The following is a 21373-nucleotide window of genomic DNA, read 5'->3' on the forward strand; positions in this document are numbered from 1 at the left end:
TGTCATATACATGAAACCGGTTTGAGAATATCCCACTTCAGTGGTCCGGGAGTTGGCACAGTGGATAAAGCACTGGACTCTCAAGCATGAGGTCCTGAGTTCAATCTCCAGGAGTATATGTACCAGAGTAATGTCTGGTTCTTTCTCTCTCTCCTCCTTTATCATGAATAAATAAAATATTTTTAAAAGGGAGTCGCGTGGTAGCAAAGTGGGTTAATTGCAGGTGGCAAAAAGCACAAGGCCTGGCGTCAGGATCCCAGTTCGAGTTCCTGGCTCCCCACCTGCAGGAGAGTCACTTCACAGGTGGTGAAGCAGGTCTGCAGGTGTCTATCTTTCTCTCCCCTCTCTCTCTGTCTTCCCCTCTCTCCATTTCTCTCTGTCCTATCCAACAATGACAACGGCGTCAATAAGAACAGTAATAACTACAACAATAAAAGAAAACCAAGGGCAACAAAAGGGAATAAATGAATAAACAACTATTTAATAAAATTGAGAGAGAGAGAGAGAGAGAGGAAATATCCCACTTCACTGGGGGAATCTTTAGTACTATTGTATCTCCCTATCTCTCTATGGGAAAGGTAATTTCAGAGGGTTTAACACTGAGTGGCAACATTCCCTCATTTGATTCTATGTCCTCTTAGCACTTCATGCTTGAGCTTCCAGCTGTTTCAACTGTGCCACCTTCTAGGCCACATTAGTTAATGAGACCCTACAAGATGCCAGCCTTGAGCCCTCACTCAACACAGGGGACAAAGCCTGTCTGCCTGGTACTGATAGAGGTATCTGGGAAGAGCCAGGTGCCCTGTGGACTCTCCTTGCCCTGGTCAAGTCAGTCTCTGGTGCAGGGGATTGGAGCCTCAGGCGTGAGATCTCTGCATAACCATTATGCTATCTACCCACCACCATTCCCTTTTTTAAATGACAGTTGTAATGAAGTATGCTGGCCCTAATCCTGACCCACCTGTGCTGTTTATGTTATTATTGCTGTTGTTCTGGGCTTAGTTAGAGAATGTCACCCACATAAGTGTCCCAGGAATGTTACCTTTTGAAAAATAGATGAAAATTGTTCATAAAAGCACAGTTCATAAAAGCACTCTTTAATGCACTGTGCAGAGCTAGCCTGTCTCATCACCTGCTTACTGACTGAGCAGATTTTAATGCAGTTTTGTGATGTGTGGCTTGCAAAATCTATATATTTTCAATTCTGTTTAATTATTAAATGTATTATTGTACAAAAAATAGTGAATTGGGGGCAGAGGGTAGATAGCATAATGGTTATGCAAACAGACTCTCATGCCCAAGGCTCCAAAGTCCTAGGTTCAATCCCCTGCACCACCATAAGCCATAGCTGCACAGTGCTCTGGTTAAAATAAAGAAAAGAAAATAGTTAATTAGTGGTCCAGGAGGTAGTGCAGTATATAAAGCATTGGACTCTAAAGTGTAAGACTCTGAGTTCAATCCCTGGCAGCACATGTACCAGAATGATGTCTGGTTCTTTCTCTCTGATATACCTCATGAATAAATAAATAAAATCTTTAAAAAAAACAACAACAAGAAATTTGGCTTAGGGGGTAGATAGCATAATGGTTATGCAAAGAGACTCTCATGTATGAGGCTCCAAAGTCCCAAATTCAATCCCTTGCACCATCATAAACCAGAGCAGAGCAGTGCTCTGGTTCTTCTTCTAGCGTTTGCCCTTCTTCCGTAGCCAGTCAACAGCGTCAGGTTGAGCCTGATGTAAAGTTTCGAGACCTCCTTTGAATCTGGAGAGGTGGCAGTCGTTGACTATGTGGGTCATAGTCTGTCTGGAGCCGCAGGGGCAGTTCGGGTCGTCTCTGGCTCCCCAGTGATGGAACATAGCGGCGCACCGGCCATGGCCTGTTCGATAGCGATTGAGAAGGGCCCAATCATAACGTGCTAGGTCAAAGCCGGGTTGACACTCGCAGGGGTCTGTGATGAGGTGTTTGCTCTTTACCTCAGCTGACTGCCAACTCTGTTTCCAAGAGACTGGAACAGAGACGTTCAGTGTAGGCATAAGGGACCAGATTGGGTGACGAGACGTCAAGCGTTGGACAGGGTGGGCGAATATATCCGCGTATATTGGCAGGTCCGGTCGAGCGTAGACGTGGGAAATGAACTTAGATGATGCCGCATCCCGACGAATATCTGGCGGGGCGATGTTGCTAAGAACTGGCAGCCATGGAACCGGGGTGGAACGGATGGTTCCAGAAATGATCCTCATGGAGGAATATAATTTAGAATCGACCAAGTGGACATGGGGGCTATGGAACCATCCTGGGGCACAGTATTCTGCAGTGGAATAGCATAATGCCAGAGAGGATGATCGCAGTGTGGAAGCGCTCGCGCCCCATGAGGAGCTGGCCAGTCTTGCAATGATGTGATTCCTCGCGCCCACCTTTGCTGCAGTTTTTATGAGATGTTCGTGAAATGACAGAGTGCGATCGAGAGTAACGCCAAGATAGACTGGCTGGGCTTCATGCCGGATTCTCATATCGCCAAGCTGCACATTAAGCTCACTCGAGGCCGAGGCATGGTGTAGATGGAAAACAGATGATACCGTTTTTGCAGTGCTAGGGATTAGTCGCCATTTTTTACAGTAATCAGATATCAGAGACATGTCTTTCGTGAGTGTTTCCTCGAGGATGTCGAACTTGGATGCCTGAGTTGCACAGCAGATGTCATCGGCGTAGATGAACTTCCTTGAAGAAGTTTCTGGGAGGTCATTGATGTAAATATTAAATAGCGTAGGAGCCAGAACAGAGCCCTGGGGGAGGCCACTTGAGACAAGTCTTCATCTGCTAGACTTGTCACCCAGATGCACCCGGAATCTTCTGTTTTGGAGAAGAAACGATATAGTGTTGGCCACCCATGGAGGCAGGCATCTTGAGATCTTGACTAGGAGACCACGGTGCCAGACCGTGTCATAGGCTGCTGTTTTTACCAGTGCTCTGGTAAAAACAAGAGGGGGGGGGGGGGAGAAGGTAGTGCATTAGGGGCCAGATGGTGGCACACCTGGTTGAGCACACATGTTACAATGTGCAAGGACCCAGGTTCAAGTCCCCATTCCCCTCCTGCAGGGGAAAGCTTTGCAAATGGTGAAGCAGGGCTGCAGGTGTCTCTCTGTCTCTCTCCCTATCTCCCCCTCCCCTCTCAAATTCTGGCTGTTTCTATCCAATAAAGGTAATTAAAAAAAAGAAAGAAAATAGTGAGTTGACACTTCTTTTTCTAGAGAGAGGCATCTAGGATCCAGTAATAAGTGATAGAATTGGCCTTAGAAATAGTCACTGGAGATAGGGTACCTGTCTTGCCTTAGGCACGGCCCTCTGTCTCTATACAAAAAAAGTGACCTAGGAGTGGGAAAACATGCATGCAAAAGCCCAGGATCCTCAGTAACTAAATAAGTTAAATAAAAATGAAATTATCAGTGGCCCTAGGGTGGTGGCGCACCTGGTTGAGCGCATGTATTACAATGCACAAGGACCCAGGTTTGAGTCCCTGGTCCCCACCTGCAGGGGGAAAGCTTTACAAGTGGTGAAGCAGGGCTGCAAGTGTCTCTGTCTTTCTCCCTCTCTATCACCCCCCTCCCTCTTGATTTCTGGTTGTCTCTATTCTAATAAATCAAGACAATAAATGAAAAATAATTTAAAAAGTGGCCCTAGAGTTATTCTCCCCTACTTTGTCCTTGTACATGATAGAAGCACTAGTTATTAAGATATGTATTAACATAAAGGATTGTGACTCTTTTTTTAAAAAATTATTTATTTATTTATTTATTGAGAAAGATAGAGAGAGAGAGAGAAAGAGAAGAGAGAGGGAGAGAGCAAGAACCAGATATCACTCTGGTACATATGCTACCAGGGACTAAACTCAAGACTTCCAGTTTGAGAGTCCACTGCAATCTCCTAGACCACAGGATTGGGGCTCTTAAGACATGAAAAATTTTATTTGAGGTGCCAAGTAGTGGTGCACCCTTTTTTTAAAATTTATTTCTTTATTGGGGAGTTAATGTTTTACATTCGACAGTAAATACAATCCTTTGTACATGCATAACATTCCCCAGTGTGGTGCACCCTTTTGAGTGCACATGTTATAGTGGGAAAGGGCCCAGGTTCATTCCCCAGCACCAGCATAAACCAGAGTTTAGCAGTACTCAGGTCTTTGTATCTCTTTGTTTCTCTCATTAAATAAAAATGTTTTTTTAAAAAAGATAAGAGACAAAAAGGAAGAGGTAGACAGAAAGGGAGAAAAACCACACCACCATCACACTGCTCATGAAACTTCCTCACTGCATGGTGCCCCCATGTGGTGGTCTGGTCCCACTGGACACCAGATGTTCGCCCTCCCAGGTGAGCTACCTCCCAGCCCCATCCTGTTTCTTTGTTACCAGCACATAGGAGGTTCCCACCACAGGGCCTCTGGTCTAGAGGAGCAGCGTCAGCACCCACAGGGGACCTAGGATGTGAGTGCCTGGCCCTCACTGCAAAGCTGCTCAGTCGTGATTTCTTAGAGTAGGCCCCTGAAAACCACATGATTTCTGTGCATAGTAAATGTTGAGAAGTCCGGTTTATAGAACAGTACTTAACCACAGAATTCCCATAAAATCACAACAGAAAGCTTGTTCACAGAAAAGCCTGTGCCTTTCTGAACTGATTCTTTTCTAGTTCAGGTTGTCAATATTAGTATCAGTATCATTTTATTACTTATTAATAAAGCCATTTATTATCCAGGCCAGGTAAAGGTGAGAACTGAGCTAAGTGGGGAGACTCTCAGACAGTGGATTTAGATTTGAGTTCAGGCTTTGACCCAAAGGGAGATTCTGGGGACAGGTCAGTGCAGCCCACATTCTGCATCACTGAAGAATGTGGGGGCTGGGAGAGAGAAAGAAAAAACTCACATTTGGTCTCCAGGGAGAAGTCCATTTTTCCAAACATTCTCCTTAGACAATAAGGGATTTAAAATTTGGACCTTTTATCCATTTCAGTGTTCTTGCAGCTTTTTCTCTTGAAGAGACTGCACTGGTGTCTCTAAAGACTATTTTGAAGATGCAGCTGTGATTACTCCAGATATTCTCACCTGAGAATGAAAGAGAAGAAAGAAGGCGCAGGTTCTCTGGTAAGTGTCCTGTCCCTGTTCAGAGGCTGTGTGCTCTTTTCTCCTTCTGAAATCACATTTAGAAGTGACAGGTTCTTAAGTCTCTGCTTCTGACCACTTTCTTAGACATATTTTTTCTGAAATATAGGAATAGTTAGTGACAGCTACAGGTATTATGCTGACCTGTGCTGTCAAAAGTATCTCCAGGTGATTTCCCCATGTAGGTAACAGATCCTTGGGTCCTCACCTGCAGAGGAGTCACTTCACAAGTGGTGAAGCAGGTGTGCCCCCGGAGCAGTGTATTTGTAATGCGGGCACTAAATCCCAGCAATAACCCTGGAGGCAAAAAAAAAAGAAAGAAAGAAAGAAAGAAAGGATAGTAACAACAAATTTTTTAACAACAAATAATTTTTTAAATTATTATTTTGTTATTATAATTTATGCCACCAGGGTTGTTGCTGTGATTCAGTGCCAGCACTACAAATCTACCCACATGGGGACAATACAGGTCTGGGGACTCTTTCCTGTGGCCTAAGGCTACAGGAAAGAGGCTACAGGCTGAGTCCTCCTCAGGATGAGGAGGACTCAGCCAGAGACCTTGGCCTGGGGGCTCCTTCCAGCCACATTCTTGCTTCTGTGAAGCAGCCCCTCTACCTGCTAGCCCTGGGGATCCACACTTACCACCCTTTGCTCCTGGCTCTCAGCAACATTCTTCTGGTGGTCAGTCATCTTTCCATGAGAAAATCCTAAGGAGACAAGCAGAGGCTAAGGAGACAAACAGGAACCTTGATTATATACATATATATATATATGTATATATATATTATATTTAGTTATTATTTATTTATTGGGTAGAAACAGCCATAAACCAAGAGGGAAGGGGTTGATAGAGAGGGAGACAGACAGAGAGACACCTGTAGCACTGCTTCACCAAAGTTTTCCCCCTGCAGCTGGGGACTGCGGGCTTGAACCTGAGTCCTTGCACATTACAGCATGTGCACTCAACCAAGTGTGCATCACTCAGACCCCGATCATGTACATATATATATATATTTCCTCACTCCTTAGATCATTAAGTTCTGAAGGATTACACAATGTCATTTTCACCAACCACCCATCTGTATAATAAGATTTATTGATGAGTCCTGGATTTGCTCCAAGAGCCTCATTCACTTTAGTTGAGTTCAGTTTAGAATAAGCAACAGCCTTCCCTCAGCACCCTGAAGGAGGCCAGGAGAAGGGACCAAGGTAAAGATTATTAGCTCTGTCTTCCTACCTGACTGCAACAAGCCACAAAATGCAGAAGTGAGCACCTGAAGACTAGGGCTGAAACATATCCCCTGAGGCTCCTGTCCTTCCTCCAAAGAAACTATTCAGCCTGGAAGACCAGCAGGCTCTGGCATTCCTCTCTCTGTGTCTCAGGGTCCACATGCTACATGGTTTGTACCTTCTGCTTCTTTTCTGTCCTTCCTTGCTCCCAACAATTTCTCATCTTTCTAAAACATGACTGGCTCTCTTGCAATTTCTCCATGTCAGAGTCAGCCTAGAATTCCCACAGGAGGGAATGGCCTCAGTTAGCTGCTCTTTCCCTCTTAACACTGAGTCTATTTGAGTAGCGGCTTGTACACTTTTCAAAGCACCAAACTCACCTGTTTGTTCCATTGTGTCTCAACGTCAGGTAGACTACATTAAACAATACCTCCCAAAGCTTCCTGTGCCACACTGCTGATACTCACAGTGCCAATAGTATTTTCTATTGTTATCCATGCTTGTTTGTGAATTTACCTGCAGAGAGCAGAGCAGAGCAGAGCAGATCTGGGCGTCCACAGGCTGCAGGCTGTAGAGTGCGGTCTGCACCTGAGCACAGTGAGCAGTGAGTGCCAAGTGTCCAGGGCGCAAGTCACCATTCTGCACCTCACATGGCAAACCAGCAGGGAAGAGAGCGAGCAGGAGTAACCTAATGGGGTGAGAAAGCAGTTGGCAGGGTGGGTTTTTAACTGCTGAAGCTATTATAGAGCAACTAAAAGGTTCATCCGCCATTTCTTGTTTTGCTGTTGTCCGGGCACAGCCTCTGCAGAAGTCCATTGGACAGCATTCCTGTTGCTTAGACATCTCTGGTTTTGATTGGACGTGACATTATCCAATCAGAAGTATAGTCGCGAGTGTGTGGCCGGTGGCTGGTGGGCGGTGCTGCAAAGTGAAAGACGACACTGCAGGAAGTAAGGCGCACAGGCCATCGAGCTTCTGTTTCTGGGACCTTCTCTTTTCTCTACTTTTCTCTCGGTGTGGCTCTCATCTTCTGCTGATTTGGACCTTGGAGAGGAGTCTTCAGTAGTTCTGCACTGGACGGGATATCGTGAGTGTGGCTCAGTGGTGTTGAGATTGAGAGGGTTTGCCTGAGACTTGCCAGAATATACGGGGAGGCAGCCATCTGGGGGCGTCTCCCTGGTCAGACCACCACCTCCACTTTACCCTGGGACTGGACTCTCCGTGATGTGTCCTGATGCTCTGTGAGGTTGCTGAACACAGTGCTGTATGGAAAGGGAATAAGATTATCATTCATTTCCATTTTTTTTCTCTCCTGCAGCGTGGGTGCAGAGATTCTGGGTCCAGAGTCCAGTCTCATTCTCTACTGAGGGTCCTGGGATCTGGACCCAGGACAAGGAAGGGAGGAAGGGCCTGCTGACCGCGGGCAAGATGTTCAGGTTGGGGAGTCAGCATGTTTGTCAGCACCTGTCAGCCTCCAGCTGGGTGCAGTGCCCCTGTGATTGCTCTGCCTTCTTTGGGACCTGGGGTTTCAGTAGATATAAATTAAGGACTTCTGGTATATTTATCTGTTTACCAGAGCATTGCTTAGCTCTGGCTTATGGTGGTGCATGGGATTGATTGTACCTGGAACCTTGGAGCCTCAGGCGTGCCAGTTTCTTTGCATAACCATTATGCTATCTACCCCTGGCCCCAAGGACTTTTTTTTTTTTTTTTCCCCACCAGAGCACTGATCAGCTTTGGTTTATAGTGGTGCATGGGATTGAACCTGAGACTTGGAGCCTGAAGCATGAGAGTTTCTTTGCATAACCATTATGCTGTCTACACCCCCCCCCCCAGGACTTCTTTAATTCTTTCGCGTTTTTATTTTTCTCTGTGATACATTTTGGATGTCTGTTGTCTGTTAAATCATCCCTGGAGCTGCTGCATTTTGTTTTTATTCAACTCATTCTGGCCTTAGCTGTGAATCTAGCAAAAGTGTCCCAGGATTGTACTGTCGTCTAATAAGCTTGTTAGAGAAATGTAAGCAGTTCCCCTACCTTAAAGTGAGGGGTGAAGAGATAGATGAAAGGTGTTCACACGATTGTGGTGGCGCCAATGTAGTGCGGAGAAATTGAGAATGTGGGATCCAGCCTACTGCCTGGTCCCATTAGGAATCAGAATTCTATCACTTCTAATTTCATCTCAGCTCTGTTCAGTTGTGGCCTATGACTGAACCAGACTTGGGAGTGTCAGACATGAAAGCCACTTGCACACCCACTGTGCTAGCTATCTCAGCTATTTGTAGTCATATTTAAAAAATATTTTTATTGAAGGAATCTGGCGGTAGCGCAGCGTGTTAAGCACACGTGGCGGAAAGCACAAGGACCTGCGTTAGGATCCCGGTTCGAGGCCTGGGCTCGCCACCTGCAGGGAGTCACTTCACAGGCAGATAAGCAGGTCTGCGGGTGTCTTTCTCTGCCCCTCTCTGTCTTCCCCTCCTCTCTCCATTTCTTCCTGTCCTATCCAACAACGATGACTTCAATAACAAAAACAACAATGACTACAGTAACAGTAGAATCCAACGGGGGCAACAAAAGGAAAAAATAAGAATATATACATGTATGTGTCTGTGTATGTAGGTATATTGATTGATTTTGGATAGAGTTAGAAACTAGGATGGTAGTGGGAGATAGAGAGGGAAAGAGTGATACATATGCAGTTATTGCTCCTCCAGTCTTGGAATTCTGCTCCATCATGTGGGGACCAGGAGTTGAACCCATGTCCTTTGGCACTGCAATGTATGTACTCAACCAGGCCCACTACCACTGTGACCCTGTAAGCAGATTTTAATACAGTGTTGTGCAGTGTGACCTGCAAAATATTTGAGTTCAGTTCTGGTTGGTTTAGTTATAAAATGTGTTATTATACAGAAAATAATGAATATTTTTCAGAATTTGATGAAATGTTCCTAATTATCATAAATGTGCATTATGATTCCTTCTCCTATTTGTCTTTGTACATATGTGGAATCAGTGGTTCTGTAGATTCTTTGTGCAGTAGAAGTTGGAGGGCCGTGTGTCATTAAAAGGAAATTGTCAAGAAGTTAATTATTTTATTTTATTTCATTTTTTTAACCAGAGTGCTGGTCAGCTCTCGCTTATGGTGGTGTGGGGCATTGAACCGGAGACTCTGGAGCCACAGGCTTGTGAGTCTGTTGCATAGTTATTATGCTATCTACCCTCTGCCTGTCAAGAAGTTATATGGATCTGTTTTGTGTTATCTTTTATTTATTTACTTTTAAACTTTAATTAATATATATTTTTAATTATTTATTTCATTTTGTTCCCCATGATTTTTTTATTGTTGTAATTATTCTTGTTGTTGGATAGGACAGAGAGAAATGGAGAGAAGAGGGAAGAGAAAGATAGACACCTGCAGACCTGCTTCACCTCTTGTGAAGCGACTCCTCTCAGGTGGGGATCTGGGGGCTTGAACTGGGATTCTTAGCCAGTCCTTGCGCTTAACCATGTTCGCTTAACCCGCTGCACTACCTTTCGACTCTCAATTATGAGTATATTTTTACTTATTTATTGGATAGAGATAGTCAGAAACCAAGAGAGGAGGGGAGACAGAGAGAGGCAAATACAGAGAGACACCTGCAGCCCTTCTCCACCACTTGTGACGCTTTTTCTCCCTGCAGGTGCGGACCAGGAGCTTGAACCCCGGTCCTTACACACTGTAATGTGTGCACTTAATCAGCTATGCCACCTGCATTTTATATTAGTGGTTTAATAACAGTGAACAAGATTGTAAGATAACAAGGGTTTAATCCCATACAGTTCCCACCACAGTTCTGTGTCCCATCTTCTCTCCCTATTCTTTATCCCTCTGGGAGAAGGAACCAAAATTCTTTACAGGGTGCAGAAGGTGAAAGATCTGGCTTCTGTCATTTCTTCTCCACTGGACATGGATGTTGGCAGATTGATCCAAATCCCCAGCCTGTTTCTAACTTTCCCTTATAGGGTAAGGCTCTGGGGAGATTGGTGGGGTTGTGTGTCCAGGGAAGTCAGGATGGAATCCTAGTAGCACCTGCAGCTTGATGGCTAAAATGCAGTAAGAATTAAAGCAGGAATAAATGTTTAATGAACAAGAACTCCTGTGGATCTTTGGGCATGAAGAAGGTAGAAAGTATTTAAGATTTTTTTTAATATTATTTTTTCCCTTTTGTTTTCCTTGCTTTATTGTTGCAGTTATTATTGCTGTTGTTATATGGATAGAACAGAGAGAAATGTAAGAGAAGATGGAAACAGAAGGGGGGGAAGGAGAGAAAGATAAACGCCTGCAGACCTGCTTCACCACTAGCAAAGTGACTTCCCTGCAGGTGGGGAGCCCAGGGCTCCGACAGAGATGGTCACACTGGTCCTTGTGCTTTGTGCCACGTGCACTTAACCAACTACACCATCGCCCAACTCCTGGTAGAAAGTATATCAGGTATGTTCCAAAGGGTTAATGAAACGTTTTGTGTGAGCCTGATAGCTAACATGCAAGTGGACTAAAAATGTTGCCCTGAAAGGTGGTGTCAAAGTTGAGAATAGGGTTAGAAAGCTGGGTTAGGGGAGGGCATAGCTCCCAAACTTTTTTTTTTTTTTTCCCTCCAGGATTATTGCTGGGGCTCAGGACAAATCCACTCATCCTGGAGGCTATTTTTTCCCTTTTGTTGCCCTTGTTGTTTATTGTTGTTGTTATTGTTTTTGGGTAGGATAGAGAGAAATCGAGAGAGGACAGGAAGGGGGGGGAAGGTAGACACCTGCAGACCTACTTTGCTGCTTGCAGAGTAGGTGAGGGGCCATGGACTCAAACTAGTGTATTCACACTGGTTCTTGGGCTTCACACCATGTGTCCTTAACCCTCTGCACTACTCCCCAGCTCCCCCCAACATTTTTTTTTAACCATGTAACTGAGGGTGCTGGATCAGCTGCACATACACTGAAATTGGACCAATATGGCTGAGGTTCTTAGCACAGTGCCTCTAGGAATGGAGCAGGTGCTTATTTGCAGCACTAACAAGAATCTTGTTAAAATAGCAAGTCATACACTTCTCGATATACCTACAGAATCACTTTTTTTTTTTTTTTTTTTGCCTTCAGGGCTATTGCTGGGGCTCTGCCTGCACCATGAATCCACTGCTCCTGGAGGCTGTTTTTTCCCTTTAACACTTGAGAAGTCAGGCTAACTTGTCTTTTTGCCCAGACTTCCCTTTAAGATTAGAAATAAGATTTTTGGAGTCCCGTGGTAGTGCAGTGGGTGGGTTAAGCACACTAGGCGCAAAGTTCAAGGACTCGCATAAGGATCCGGATTTGAGCCCCTGGCTCCCCACCTGCAGGGAAGTCCCTTCTCAAGCGGTGAAGCCGGTCTACAGGTGTCTGTCTTTGCCTCTCTCTGTCTTCCCCTCCTTTCTCCATTTCTCTCTGCCCTACAACAACGACAACATCACTAACAACAACAATAACAGTGAAAAACTAGGGCAACAAAAGAGAAAAAAATATATACATATATATATGTAAGAGTTTCAGGGTGGAGGGTAGATAGCATAATGGTTATGCTTGGAGGCTCATGTCTGAAGCTTCAAAGTCCCAGGGTCAATTATCCACACACACACACCACAATAAGCCAGAGCTTTAAAAAAAAGGTGTGTGTGGGGGGGAGTCGGGCGGTAGTTCTGCAGTAGTTTTCTCTCTGTCTGCCCCTCCTCTCCCTATTTCTTTCTGTCCTATCTAACAATGATGACATCAATAACAATAATAACTACAATAATTTTTTTCAAAAGGCAACAAAAGGGAAAATAAATATTAAATTTTTTTTAAAAAAGAATTTCAGATCATCTTTTGTCATAGTAATTTGATGTTGTTTTCAAAAATTATAGTATTTAAGGGGTATAATTTCTCACCCACATTTAGTTTGTGACAATACAATCTCCAATAAATTTCCTTGCCACCCACAGCCACCATAGTTCTTATAAACTCTTGAGATCCAATTGGTAACAAGGTTTTTTTTGTTTGTTTTTTTGTATGTGCATTTGTTCTAGTCTTCTGGATTCCACATATGAGAGGAACAATCCTTCACCTCACATTTCACTTAGTGCTCCAGGCAGTGTTCAGCTGAGACTTGATTTAAGTATTAAGGTTCTCAGGCAGTTTAGCAGAGCTGAGCACAGGCTTTGGTTGCAAGAGACATTAAAAGGTCTGCTGTGCTCCACATGGGTCTGGGTGAGGCAGGTCAATGCTGTTCACACTCCCCATTGAAGTGGCAGAATATGTGGGTTGGAAGAATCCCAAAGAGAGGTAGGAGCCCACTCTGTGGCTGGGCTCAGTGGAGTTGGTCATTGTTTCTGAACCTCTGTTTTTAACAGTGAAGAGTTAGGAAGTTGGGCCTTTTATGTTTATGTTTCTAATATCCTGCCTGTAGGTTTAGTGTTGTCAAGTAAAGAAGCTGTGCTGGTGGATTTAAAGCATATTTTCAAGGTGCTACTGTGACGACAATTCACCTTGTGGCCTTCAAAGGAAGTCAGAGAAGGAGAGGAATTGGCAGATCTTCAAGTAAGTGACCTGTCCCAGATCAGAAGCTGTGTCCCCCTTTCCCCCCAAATGAGATGGTTTCAAATTGCAAATATTTATTTCATTGCTTCTGATTTGATTGCCTTACTTGTGATGTCACCTACATAAAAAATGAAATATTGGGGGCTGGGTGGTGGCACAGTGGGTTAAGCGCACATAGCAAGGACTGGCCTAAGGATGCCAGTTCCAGGCCCCCTCCCCCGCTCCCCACCTGCAGGGGAGTCACTTCACAAGTGGTGAAGCTGGTCTTCAGGTGTCTTATCTTTCTCTCCCCTTTCTGTCTTGCCCCTCCTCTCTCAATTTCTTTCTCTCCTATCCAACATCAACAATAAGGGCAACAAAAGGGAAAAAATAGCCTCCAGGAAAAGTGGAATTGTAGTGCAGGCAAAAGGCAAAAAAAAAAAAAAAAAAGAAAGAAAGAAAGAAAGAAAGAAAGAAAGAAAGAAAGAAAGAAAGAAAAGAAAAGAAAAGAAACATTTTAGTGGGCTCTCCTGGGCCTCACATGACATAAGGTATAATTTGCCATGGCAGGAGACCCAGCTTCTTTTTCTTACTTAAAATATATTAATTATTTTGGGGATAGAAACAGAAATTAAGAGGGAAGAGAGAGATAGATACCTGCAGCATTGCTTCACTACTAGTATAGCTTTCCCCTTGCAGGTGGGGATCACCGGGCTTGGGCTTGGGTCCTTGCATTGTAATGTGTGCTCAGCTAGGTGCACCCACACCTTTACCCCAGGAGATCCTGTTTCATCCCTAAGGTCACCACATGACAGCATAAAAAGGGGATCATTCATGAGCAGTGTAGTGATAACTGTAGTGGCTCTCCTCTTTTTGCCCTCACTCTCTATCTGGGAAATAGTGGGAAAACAGTCTCCCATGAGTGGTGAACTTATGCAGACACAAGGCCCCAGCAAAGCCATTGTAACGAAAATAAACCGTGAAGTTTAAGTTATATTTTATTTATTTATTTATTTTCCTTTTTGTTGGCCTTTTTTTTTTTTTTCAGGTAAAGTAAACTTTTATTAGGAAGCATTTTAGGGCATGAAAGAGAGAGAGAATCACTTGAAGTCTTGATGGCCACATAGTAGGCTGGGAATAGAGCGCTTTTTTTATTTGTTTGTTTTTGTTTTTAATTGTTGTGGTGGTTATTGTTGTTGTTATTGATATTGTTGTTGCTGGATAGGCCAGAGAGAAATGGAGAGAGGAGGGGAAGACAGAGAGGGGGACAGAAAGACACCTGCAGACCTGCTTCACCACTTGTGACATGACCCCCCTGTAGCTGTGGAGCTGGGACTCGAACCAGAATCCTTACGCCAGTCTTTGCGCTTTGCATCATATGTGCTTAAGCCACTGCACTACCATCTGGCTCCCTAGAGCCATCTCTTTTTCTCAATACAGGTCTTTTATGTAGGCTAAAATTTTTTTGACTAAGTGATATGCAACTGTTGGAAGTGTTCTATTTATCACACATTAAGGGAAAGGAATTAGCAGAGTGTTTTTATTTATTTATTTTTGAGAAAGATAGAAGGAGAGAGAGAGAGACAGAACCAGAAGTCACTCTGGTACATGTGCTTTTGGGGATCAAACTCAGGACTTCATACTTGAAAGGCCAGTGCCTTATTCACTGCACCATCTCTCAGACCACAGCAAGAGCATTTCTATTGAGGAAGTAATTGTTCTGGAGTCTCAGGGAGTGAGCAGAATTTTTCATGCTTAGTTTCCATGTAGATGATGACTCCTCTGTCTAGAATTGGGGGGGGGGAAATGGATAAATTATGAAGAGGACTCTGTGACTAAGTTACTCATATTTTCATAAAAGACAAAGAATCTTGTGAAGTATTTTAAAAATATACATGCAAATGTCAAATACTCTCGTACTTAAGGAGAATGTGTAAAGGCTTTTGTATTTGCATAAAACATTTCTTTCAGTAGTTAGATTTGTGTTATAATTTCTTCTCTCCCCCCACCTTTTTTTTTCTTTTTCTTCTTTACCAGAGTAGTATCTAGTTCTGTCTTATATTGGTGTTGGTCATTGAATCTGAGCCCCTAGTGAGTCAGATGTAAAAATATGTGATCTCCTCAGCTCTGTGCTAGTATTTTGCATTGAGAGAATTGTGTCAGGGCCAGGTGGTGGTACACCTGGTTGAGCGCATATGTTATAAGGCACATGGACCCGGGTTCTAGCCTCTGGTCTCCACCTGCAGGGGGAAAGCTTTGTGGATGATGAAGTAGGGCTGCAAGTGTCTCTCTATCTCTCTTCCTCTCTATCTACCTTAAGCCAGGATCTTTGTGCAGGTACTTTTTTGTATTTCAGCTCTGGTTTATGGCAGTATGGGGTATTGAACCTCGGACTTTGGAACCTCAGGCTTGAGAGTCTGTTTGCATAACCATTGTACTATCTATCCTTTGCCACTGATTTAATTTCAAAACTAGTGATTGGCTTGTTTAAGCTATCTACTTCCTCTTGGGTTGGACCAGGTAGGTGGTATGATTCCAGAAATACATCCATTTGTTCTAGGTTGTCCAATTTATTTCTGTAAAGATGTTGGGGGGCTTTGCAGTAAGTAGCAAAGCGGGTGAATTGCTTGTGGTGCAAAGCGCAAGGACCAGTGTAAGGATCCTGGTTCTCGCCCCTGGCTCCCCACCTGCAAAGAAGTTGCTTCACAAGTGGTGAAGCAAGTCTGCAGGTATCTGTCTTGCCCCCTCTCTGTCTTCTCCTCTCTCCATTTCTCTCTGTCCTATCCAACAACGACGACATCAACAACAACAATAATAACTACAACAACAGTTAAAAAACAAAGGGGGGGAGCAAAAGGGAAAAATATATATAAAAGATATTCAGGGGCCAGGTGGTGGTGCACCTGGTTGAGCGCACATGTTACAATGTACCAGGACCCAGGTTCAAGCCCCGGATATCCACCTTAGGGGCAAAGCTTTGCAAGTGGTGAAACAGTGCTGTAGGTATCTCTGTCTCTCTCCCTCTCTAGCACCTCCTTCCCCTCTCAATTTCTGGCGGTCTCTATCCAATCAATAAATAAAGATAATTTTAAAAAATGAAAAATAAAATTTAAAAAAAGATGTTCACAACATTCACCTATGTTCTTTGTGCTTCCCCATCCTCAGTTGTAATTTCATCTCTCTCATTCCTGATTATTTTTATCATAGCTTTCTTTTTTTCTTTTTGTGAGTTTTGGCAGTGGTTTATCTATTTTATTTATCCTTTGGAAGGACCAGCTCTTGGTTTAATTAGTCTTTTGGATCTTCTCTCTGGATTCTTTTGCATTAATTTCCGCTCTGACTTTGACCATTTCTTTCCTTCTGCTGGCGTTTGGATCTCCTTCTTCCTCCTTCTCTAGTTGACTCAGTTGTGGTGTTAGGTGGATGACTTGAGATCTTCGCTGTTTGTTAATATGGGCCTGTATTCCCGTAAACTTTTCTCTTAGAACAATGTCTGGTATATTCCACAGGGTCTGATAGTTGGTCTCTTCATTTTTACTGCTCTTCAAGTAAATTTTAAGTTCTTCTTGGATTTCTTCAGTAACCCAGGTGTTATTCAGAAGTATGTTGTTCAGTCTCCACAGTCTGGGTGGTTTTTATTTTATTTTTTATTTTTTATTTTTTTAACTAGAACACTGTTCAGCTCTAGCTTATGGTGGTGCAGGGGATTGCACCTGGGACTTTGGAGCCTCAGGCATGGAGTCTGTTTTTTTAACCATTATGCTATTCTACCTTCTTCCCTTTATTAAATTTTTAATCTTTATTTATTTATTTTGAATAGAGACAGAAATTGTAAGGGGAGGGGAAATAGTGAGGGAGAGAGACAGACACCTGCAGACCTGCTTCACCACTCATGAAGCTTCCCTCCTGCTGGTGGGGACCCGGGGCTTGAACCCAGTTCCTTGCACACTGTAATGTGTGTGCTTAACCAGGTGCACCACCGCCTGGCCCCTTTTTGGTTGATTTCTACTCTTACCATCTCATGGTTAGAAAAGATACTTTTTTATGATTTCAATATTTACATATTAAGGCTGTCTTTGTGTCCCAACACCTGGTCAATCCTTGAACATCTGTTTATACTTGAAAAATGTGTACATTCTTTGGAGGGGGTAAAAGCTTCTGAATATATTTGTTAAGTTTATCTTGTCTATGACTCCATTTCCTTGTTGATTATTATTCTTTTTTTTTTTTTTTTGTCCTGATGATCTGTCTCCTGTGTGTTGAGATCGTCAACTAGTATGTGCTGCTGTTGATATCTCCCTTAAGGTCAGTAACTACTTAAAAAAAAATATTTGGCTGCCCTCATATTAAGGTCATATATATTGATGATGTTTATGTCTCCTTGTTAAATTAATCCTCATGTAGTGTCCATGTCTGTCGCTTTTCACCTTCTCTGCCTGATAGTCTAAGTTATATGATATTCAAATAGTCATTTCTGTCCTTTTGTTTGCATTATTGGCTTGGAATAACTTGTTCCAGACTGACACCTGGTGCTTCTGTTTGTCTTTCTTTTGGATATGTGTTTTCTGAGACACAGAATACTTGGGTCTTGCTTCTATATATATTTATTTATAAAGAGGGAGAGATAAAGGGAAAGAGACAGAGAGACACCTGCAGCCCTGCTTCACCACTTATGAAGCTTCCCCCCTACATACAGGTGGTAACCGGTGGCTTGAACCTGGGTCCTAGTGCATTGTAGTGTATGCACTTAACCAGGTGCGCCACTGCCTGGCCTTCATGGGTGTTGCTGTTTAATCCGTTCAGTCATTCTGAATCTTTTGACTTGCAAATTTAGTCCATTCACATTTGAAGAGATTACTGGTAGATTTGGTTTGCTTTTAGCCATTCTATATTTTTGTTTTCAGGTTCTTTTATGTTCTTATAGACTCTTCTTGTTTATTATTATTATTATTTTAAAAGATTTTATTTATTTATGAGAAAGATAGGAAGAGAGAAAGAACCAGACATCACTCTGATACATGTGCTGCTAGGGATTGAACTCAGAACCTCATGTGTGAGAGTCCAAAGCTTTATCACTGCGCTACCTCCCAGACCACTCCTGTTTATTGTTTTATTTTGTGTTTAAGATTGTATTTATTTATTCATGAAGAAGATAGGAGTGAGCGAACCAGACATCACTCTAGAACATGTGCTGCCGAGGATGGAACTTATACTTGAGGGTCCAATGCTTTATCCACTACACCACCTCCCAGACCATTCTTTGTTATTTTCTGTGGATGATTGCCTTTTTCCTTTTTAACATTGTTAAATTTATTTTTAGTTAATTAATTTTTGCCAGAGCACTGCTCAGCTCTGGATCATGGTGATGTGGAGGGGATTGAATTTGGGTCTTTGGAGTCTTGGGTATAGGAGTATTTGCATAACCATTGTGATATCTACATGGATTTTTTTTTTTAATTTCTATTTATTTATTACTGAAAAGAGACAGAGAAATTGATAGGGGAGAGGTAGAGAGAGAGGGAGAGAAAGACACCTGCATCCCTGCTTCAACACTCCTGAAGCTCTTCCTCTGCAGGTGGCTTCCATGCTTAAACCTGAGTCCTTACTCATTTTACTATGAGTGTATAACTAGGTGTGCCACTACCTTTCCCTCCTTTTTTAAATTTTAAATCTTTTTTTTTTTATTGGATAAAGACAGCTACAAATCAAGAGGGAAGGGTTGGTAGAGAGGGACAGCCCTGCTTCACCACTTACAAAGATTTTCCCCTGCAGGTAGGAACTGTGGACTCAAACCTGGGTCCTTGTACGTTGTAACACTAGAGCTCAACCAGGTCCACCACCACCTGGCCCCAGGGATGGTTTGCTGTAATGGTGTTCACTGCTTGTGAAGCAACTCCCCTGCAAGTGAGGAGCTGGGGCTGGAACAGGGATCCAAACCCATACAAACTGACATGACTCCCGTATATAAGTGAAGTATAAGGAATTTATTCTTAAGTTTGAAAGAGTGCAAATAAGGCCAGTACACAGACTTACACAGACAAAGACAAGAGACAAATCCTAGCTAGGAGATCCCAGACTAGTGTGCCAATGTGGACCCATAGCTCTGAGATATCGAGGTCTGGAACTCATCTCCCTTTAAAGGGTCTAGGAGTGGGAATTTTCTGTAGGGGCTACGTGATATTTCTGTAGTTATTTTTTTTAAATATTTTTTATTCCCTTTTGTTGCCCTTGTTGTTTGATTATTGTAGTCATTGTTGTTATTGTTGGATAGGACGGAGAGAAATGGAGAGAGGAGGGGGAGAGAAAGATCTCTATAGCTATCTCTAAGGCAAACATTCCAAAAATCACTAGTGGCACCAGAGTGCTTTGGTTACATGACATCAGGAAGCAAGTGCTTTTGTTGTTGTTGTTGTTGTTTTACAGAAGCAGAGAGAATGTGGGCTAGTGATAAGAAAAGTAAGTTTCAACATATCTTTGACAGTAAAGCCTCGTTGTTCCGGTTTTGGGATGCAAAGGGGAAATTCCACTACTATCTTATTCTCTACAGTTTGCTTTTAATCTCTAAAATCACCTAGCTTTCTATATGAGGGATTCCTAATTGAATCAACTTCGGGGACTTATTCCTTTACATTCCTCTCCTTGTAACACTGAAGGACATCTGTCCAACTCCTCCACAGGATCTCTGATTTCTCCTAATAATATATATTGTTGCTTCATGACCATTAACTTTACTCTGTCTATCCTCAGCGTTACAGATTTAACCAACCTGTTTAATTTAATACACATGGTCCAAAGATTAATAGTGCTATTAGCATACAAATAGGACTTATGGCAGCTGTCACAAGATTCGTCAGCCAAGGAAACCAATGATCTCATACCAATTCATTCCATTTTTCTTGTCTTCTTCTCTTTCCTTCAGCCTGTTCCTGAGATGGGCCATGATTATGCCTGAGTTATTAGCATAGAAACAGTAAATATAGGCCCCTTCTATTCTGTAGGACTACCTCTTCAAGAGAGTTTAGAGATCTTTCTAGTTGTGTTATACCTGTCTCTAAAGATCCCAGGTCTTGGTCAATTAGTTCTCCTAGCTTTCTTGATGTCTGGCTGCTTTATACATGGCAGCTACACTCAAACCAATTCCAGTGGCTGTTCCTGCTACCCCAGAGCGACTACAATAGGAAGTACTATTGGTTCCCGCTTGTACCACCCTATCCTTAATGGATTTATACTTAGCTTCAGTTCCTCTCACCCATCCTTTCCATCATGTACATATACGTGGGGTAATATATGAGTAAGTATACAGAGGGTTGGTTGTTGGGGATCATTAATGACTGTGGTTATCAAACAGGGTGTAACCCCATTGGTGCAGGCAAATCAAGTTCCTTCAGGAGCCACTAACATATATGGACTATCTTCTACCACAAGAGCATGCAAACAGGGAATTTTCTTTCTTTTTTTTAATTTATTTTATTTACTTATTTATTTATTCCCTTTTGTTGCCCTTGTTGTTTTATTGTTGTAGTTATTACTGATGTCATTGTTGTTGGACAGGATAGAGAGAAATGGAGAGAAGAGGGGAGGCAGAGGGGGAGAGAAAGACAGACACCTTCAGACCTGCTTCACCGCCTGTGAAGCGACTCCCCTGCAGGTGGGGAGCCGGGGGCTCGAACCGAGATCCTTCTGCTGGACCTTGTGCTTAGCGCCATCTGCGCTTAACCCGCTGCGCTACCGCCCGACTCCCGGGGAATTTTCTATAGAATGATTTCTAGACATTATGCAGGTCCCTCTTCCCTGTAAATCTCCTAACATGAGTCTAGGCTGCCGGCCCTATGCAGAACATTGGCTTGAGATTTCACCTAGGGAATAGTTCTTTTTTTTTTTAATTTTTTATTACATTTATTTATTTTCCCTTTTGTTGCCCTTGTTTTGTTTTTTTTTTATTGTTGCTGTTATCATTGATGTTGTCATTATTGGACAGGACAGAGAGAAATGGAGAAAGGAGGGGAAGACAGAGAGGGGGAGAGAAAGATAGACACCTGCAGACCAGCTTCACTACCTGTGAAGTGACTCCCCTGCATGAGGGTGGGGGGGCTCGTACCGGGATCCTTACACTGGTCCTTGCGCTTTGCACCATGTGTGCTTAACCCGCTGTGCTACCGCCCTGTATCCTGGGAATAGTTCTTATTCTGATCTACACTTTCTCCTATTTTTACACTAGCTCCTACTCCTGTGTAGAAAGGTGACTCGGGCCTTACACACAGCCAACAATCTTTTGCAAGCTGAGGAGATGACTGGTTCAACAGGTTTTGGACAGAACTTAACATCTGTAAAACTGATCTATCTGTCCTTCTATCATCAGGCCTGGTGAGCTCCTCCTGGGTTAGTTCAGACTCTGTTCTACCTTTTCTTGCTTCAGCAAGTACATATCCCTGAATTGT

The 21373-nt window shown here is 43.1% G+C and overlaps 2 protein-coding genes across 6 annotated transcripts in view; one reads left to right on the forward strand and one right to left on the reverse strand.

Annotated features, from left to right (window-relative positions):
• LOC103127055 (zinc finger protein 709-like) overlaps nucleotides 1–21373 on the reverse strand; it is a 1044365-nt gene that overhangs the window by 349959 nt on the left and 673033 nt on the right. For 2 of the 5 annotated variants that reach the window (XM_060182136.1, XM_060182143.1), the window contains exon 2: nucleotides 5794–5858. The exons of the other annotated variants lie outside the window; for them this stretch is intronic. The gene's annotated coding sequence lies outside the window, so the exon portion shown is untranslated. The remainder of the gene's footprint in view (nucleotides 1–5793; nucleotides 5859–21373) is intronic. 5 annotated transcript variants of the gene reach the window in all.
• The window catches only part of LOC132535598 (zinc finger protein 709-like), a 306876-nt gene continuing 292834 nt past the window's right edge, over nucleotides 7332–21373 (forward strand). Inside the window, exons 1-2 of the mRNA XM_060182189.1 lie at nucleotides 7332–7468; nucleotides 12826–12956. The gene's annotated coding sequence lies outside the window, so the exon portion shown is untranslated. The remainder of the gene's footprint in view (nucleotides 7469–12825; nucleotides 12957–21373) is intronic.

The sequence above is a fragment of the Erinaceus europaeus genome, chromosome 23 (assembly GCF_950295315.1).
Source record: "Erinaceus europaeus chromosome 23, mEriEur2.1, whole genome shotgun sequence".
NCBI classification, from domain to species: Eukaryota; Metazoa; Chordata; class Mammalia; order Eulipotyphla; family Erinaceidae; genus Erinaceus; species Erinaceus europaeus.